Source organism: Lynx rufus, unplaced genomic scaffold (genome assembly GCF_022079265.1).
Source record: "Lynx rufus isolate CCGP_SWC_20201006 ecotype Redwood Valley unplaced genomic scaffold, mLynRuf1.p SCAF_49, whole genome shotgun sequence".
NCBI classification, from domain to species: Eukaryota; Metazoa; Chordata; class Mammalia; order Carnivora; family Felidae; genus Lynx; species Lynx rufus.
In genome coordinates this window covers 572877-578945 of record NW_025814866.1, presented here as the reverse complement: position 1 = coordinate 578945, position 6069 = coordinate 572877, and positions in this window count along the sequence as shown.

Here is a 6069-nt window from a genome sequence, read left to right as displayed (position 1 = left end):
ACAAAGGAAAGGGACATAAAACCTGCTCAGCAGCCTACTGGAGTTCCTGCCCTGCCCCCAGAAGCCATGCTGGGGAGCCAAAAATACCCAGAGACCTTAGCCAATAAGCTGGAGAGAAGCAACTGGGTGGAAGTCTGTCACTTTTCCTTTTAGACCCAGGGACTACAGAACCTCCTGCTGGAAGGTACCCAGCAAAGTGGGTGGGTGGGGGCTCGACTGCTCTAGAGTAGAACACAGACCCAGGGAACTGCCCAGAGCCTGGGGTGTACCCTTCGTGCATCCCTACAGGAACGGTATAGATGTCCCTCAAGCAGTTGGAATGAACCTTGGTATAAGACATTTTTAAAAAATTTATCCATTTTGAGAAACAGGGACAGAGAGTGCACCTGCACGGGCGAGGTGGGGGGAAAGGGGGCAGAGAGAGGCAGAGAGAAAATCCCAAGCAGGTTCCACGCTGTCAGCACAGAGCCCAACACAGGGCTCAATCTCACAACTGTGAGATCATGACCTGAGCTGAAACTAAGAGTTGTACGCTTAATCGACTGAGCCACCCAGGTGCCCTGCTATAAGACATTTAACACAATTCTTAGGAAAGAGAGAAGAATCCAGAATACTGCTAACGACTACCCCAGGGCACGGCTCTCCCAGTGTGCAACTTCTTGCTGACCACACAATATTGGGCCCATGAGAGCCCAGAAGAGAAGCGGTGAGAAAGGATGCCAAGAGACCAGGAAGAAAAAGCCAGGAACTCCCCCACTGTACCAAAGCAAACAGAATATCTGGAAACAGCATGGTAACTCTGCAAACATATTATGGCCAAAAGAGGGGGGAAAAAAAGGAATAGGGAGGGAGATGGCTCAGGAAAGGCCAAGTCTCCCACCAAGAAGAGAACACACTGCAAGGAAGAGAAGGAAATTCCTCACAACTTTGTAAGAACATGTTCTCAATAAGAAGGCAAAGATGAGATGATAAAACACAGTAAGATGAAAGGGACAAATTCGCAACCTAGACAAACTTCAGACTAAAACACACCATTTCAGAGCTAATAAATACATTCACAAACAGCCAGAAACAGAACATATATAGCTGAAAATCAAATCAGCCAAACAGTGAATGCAGATGGAAAAAACAAGAGCTAAAGCAATTACAGCAAAGCTAACAGCATTGGAAGAGAGACAAAGACAATCCAACATAAGGATAATTTGTGTCCCTATAGTAGGGAACCCAAAAAATGGAACAGAAGAAGCTACCAAAAATGTAAGAGAACAGACCTGAAACAAAGATGAGCTACATTTGCATCTTGAAAGAACACAATGTGTTCCCAGGAAAATGTGATAAGGAACACTTCAGTGAGACACACTCTGCTCAACCTCCTCAACTTCAAGGATAAAAGAAAGAATGCTTAGCCCAAATGTCCATCTATGGGTGAATGGATAAAGAAGATGTGGTATATATATACAATGGAGTATTACTTGGCCATCAAAAAGAATGAAATCTTGCTTTGCTATTCGCAACTACACGGATGGAACTGGAGGGTACTACGCTAAGTGAAATGAGACAGTCGGAGAAAGACAAATATCATATGACTTCACTCACAGGAGGACTTTAAGGTACAAAACAGATGAACATAACGGAAGGGAAGCAAAAATAATATCAAAGCAGGGAGGGGGACAAAACATAAGAGACTCTTAAATATGGAGAATAAACAGAGGGTTGCCTGAGGGGCTGTGGGCTCAATGGGTAAGGGGCATTAAGGAATCTACTCCTGAAATCATTGTTGCACTCTATGCTAACTAACTTACATGTAAATTTAAAAAACAAATTAAATAAACATTAAAAAAGAAACAAAGAAAGAAAGAATGTTTCTGGTATCCTGAGGGAAAAAGAAAAAGCAAACGACTTCCAAGGGGCAGACATCAGCAGACCAGGAGCTCTAACCATCTATATGGTCCCAAGGCAGCTCAGTGCAGTGGTGGGAGCACAGGCTTGGGGCCAGCCTGCAATGAGCTCAAATCCTAGCACGGTCATCTGTGCTGTGTCCATGCGTGTGCAACACACACCGAGCAGAGGTCAGAGGTGAGGTCAGGGAGATGGGCAGGGGCCTGATCCCTGGGGGAGGCCTCTCTGAGAGGAGTCTGAACCCAGACCTGAAGGAAGTGAGGGATGAGGGAGTGGGTCATATAAAGTGGGGCCCAGATATAAGGAGCAGAAAGAGCCAAGGCCCTGACCTAGGAACAATCTGGCATGTTCTAGGAAAAGCAAGAGCAGTGGGCTGGAGCCAAGTGAACAAGGAGGAGAAAATGAACTAAAAATGAGGCAGGCTGGCCCATGTAATTTGTAGGGCCTAGTGCAAAATGGAAACTCAGGACCTCTTGTTCAAAAATGGACGAGGGGGCGCCTGGGTGGCTCACTCAGTTGAGCGTCCGACTTTCGCTCAGCTCATGATCTCACTGTCCGTGAGTTCGAGACCAGTGTTGGGCCCTGCGCTGACAGCTCGGAGCCTGGAGCCTGCTTTGGATTCTGGGTCTCCCTCTCCCTCAGCCCCTCCCCTGTTCAAACTTTCTCTCTCTTAAAAATAAACAAACGTTAAAAAAAATAAAAAATGGAGAATTTTGAGATGGCTACAGTAAGACATTAAACCAAGCCCGGTTAGGGGCGCCTGGGTGGCTCAGTCGGCTGAACGTCTGAGTTCGGCTCAGGTCATGATCTCACAGTTAGTGGGTTTGAGCTCCACGTCGGGCTCTGTGCTGACAGCTCGGGGCCTGGAGCCTGCTTCAGATTCTGTGTCTCCCTGTCCTGCTCATGCTCTGTCTCTCAAAAATAAATAAACGTTAAATTTTTTTTTAATAAATAAAATATATAAATAAACCAAGCCTGATTCTAGGCCCCAGACATTATAGAGGCTACATGCCCAGGAAGCTGGCTTTGCTTCCAGGCAATGGATCCTGGATTTCATTCTGAGAGATAAGAGGCCCCCAGAGGAGTGACATGACCAAATAAAGTTTTAAAAAATCATTCTAACGATGTGGAAGATAGAGAGTGTTAAGAGGGGTGAAGGGACAGTGAGACACAAGATGTTGCATGGTGAGCTCACAGTTGGGGTAGTAAATGTTTACTAGGGACGGACATCTGTGAAAAAAGGGGGCAGGAAGTGGACCTGGGAAGAGGAAGAAGCTGAAGTGTACCACAGGCCCAACAAAGTGCCTGAGCACCTTGGATAGAGATGGCGGGGTGGGACGTCGTAACCCCACCTCAGTCACCTCAGTGCTGCCCTGAAAGCGGCGACATGACCTCGGCAAGGAGGATTCTGCAGCTGGAGCCCAGCAGAGCCCAAAGGAGTTGGAGGCCGCCTGCGGACCACACTCCCTGCAGTGACCTCTGCGCTGCAAAGGGGCCAATGCAGGGTGTAGGCACTGGCAGTAGAGGGCGTGTGTGCGCTGGGGGCAGGGGGAGCACAGATCAAGGGTTCTGACCTCCAAATTTGATGTTTTCAACACTGAGGCATTTCACCTTCTAAAGATCTAAAGGGCAGCTGGACATGTGAGTCCGCAGTTTGCGGGAGAGGTCTGGGCTAGAGACAAATATCTGGGGGTGCTCAACACAGAGGTCTGAAGAGGCAGGGTGGGGCACCTTGGATGCCAAATGTGGACAACCCTCTCCCCACTATCTGTAGTTGTGATGAGAAGGAGTCAGCAAAGGAAGTAGAGGAAGAGAACCAAGGCAGAGGAAGCACGGTTAGGTGTATCTGCCCAGATTATTGGTGGCAAGAGACAGAGACCAACTCTGGCTGACTCATGCAGACAAGGACTTGATCAATAGGCTACTGGAAGATAGAAGGTGGTGACGTTTCCATGACAAGAATGTACTTAATACCACAGAACTGTACGCTTAAAGATGATTCAAATGGTAAGTTTTGTTATGTGTATTTTACCACAATAACAAAAATTAAAGAGAAAAGGCTCCCCGGTGGCCAGACTATCCTTAGAAGGCTGGAGGCAGAGGTTTGAGTCTAGCTGGCCAGGAACAACATTCCAAATCTCACTGCTGTCAAGGCAGGTGCAGGGCAGCTAGCGCTGCCTCTGCCACCCTGCAGGGGGCAGCGCTGACCACCGGCACCACGGCCAACGCGTGGCCCAGGAACTCATCCTTTCTGCAGCCCAGACGCTGAGCAAAGGCTCCTCTCCTGGCCCTGATCCCCACTGAGGACGGGTCTGACCAGCATATGGGGCACACACCCATACGCTTGTGCATAGCTCAGGCCATTCTCTCTGTAAAGAACCAGACAGTAAATACTTTCTGTTTCACAGACCACATGATCTCTGTCACAAACATTCAACTTGCCTGGTATACTGGGAGAGCAGCTACAGACAATGCAGAAAGGAAGGGTGGGGCTGGGATGCAATAAAACTTTATTTATAAAACCAGGCAGTGGGCCAGATTTGACCTTGGGATATAGTCTGCCGACTGCTGCCCTGGCTGAAAGGGAAACTAAAAAGGAAAGCATCTGGCATTTTAGTGACTACAGTCAGGTCACCTGGCCTCCCATCAAATTCATAAGGTGGAGGGAGAGTTCCCCCAAACAAAGAAGGGGGCTCAGATGTGAAATGAGGTATCTAAAAAATAAAACTAAGCCAGTGATGCTGCACCAGAAAGGGTGGGGTCTCCAAAGAGACACACAAGGAAGGAAGGGTTTCCAAGAGGGAACAACCACATCAAGAGGAAGACTCGCCACTGGCCGTGGCAACATGGCCTCCCACGGGGGGGACATCCACGGGGGGCTAACAAGACTGCTCCGTGGACTGTGGGGGAAGGAAAACTTCCACGGACTGGGCTGAGCAGAGTGGCAAGTGAGGAGGGGGAAGGCGAGGAGTCAAGTCTTGAAGAGCTTGGCCAAAGGGCTAACAGAAAACTGCGTGGGAGCTGAGGAGGGAGTGCACAGTGAAGATGGGAGATTCTACAACATGTTTGTATGGCGATGGGCATGAGTCATGAGAGAGAAAACTGACAGGGTCCCGGGGAGAGTGGAATCGGTGAGCTAGGAGCACAGGAAGTCTGTGTCACCAGCGGAGCTATTAGAGCTCTGTGGGTAGAGCAGCTTCCAGTGATGACAAAGTCCAGGCTGTGATGATGGCAGTGGGTGGCAGAAGTCACTGCAACAGAGGAGGTTAAGGGCCATCTTATATGCACACTTAAGTCACCTCTGGAATGGAAAGGACTGGGACACAGGAACAAAGACTGTGGGCCTGGCACCAAATCCTCGGCAGAGGGGGACCGTCTGGGGCAGCGAACAAGCCTGCGACAGGGAGTGTGTGAGCTTGCAAAGCGGAGTGGCATGAGTGTCACAGCGTGCTTTTTACGAGCATGGATCCTGAATACAGAGGACACAGCTTCTCCTTCTCCCTGGGGTCTATGGGCTGTGTGACCCATGCGACCCCAATGTGCAGTCAACAGTCTGTTCTCTCTGCATGAGGTACTGGCAGGGAGCCAGGACTGCAAGAGAAGGATGTAACCCAAATAAGGCCTGGGGGCTTAGTAAGGGCTCTCTTCAGGAAGAGACACCTGAACTGAGTCTTCAAGAGTAAGTGGGCGGGGCGCCTGGGTGGCTCAGTGGGTCGAGCGTCAGACTCTTGATTTTGGCTCACAGTCCGTGAGATCGAGCCCGCGTCGGGCTCTGTGCTGACAGTGTGGTGCCTGCTTGGGATTCTCCCTCTGCCCCTCCCCTGCTCTCTCTGTCTCAAAATAAATAAATAAGCTTTAAAAATAAGCAAGAAGGGTAAATGTGGCAAGGGAACCATGGACATAGCCAGGAGTATGAGGGCAGGCAGCTGAGGGGTACATGTATGAGAAAAAGAACAGCAACAGAAGAGGACAGAAAGAGGCAGGGGTCGTGTCAGGGGCCCCAATGCCATTTGAAGACAGTGGTGCTGTTCTTGGGTTTAAAGCAGGGGAGTGAGAGCTGACTCTGGGGACGTCGTGGAGGAGAGTTGGCAAGTTACTGCAGGAGTCCTGGGAGACGAGGGCTTACACCAGGTTGGTGGAGGACGGGATGTAGAAGACAGAGGTGGCAGA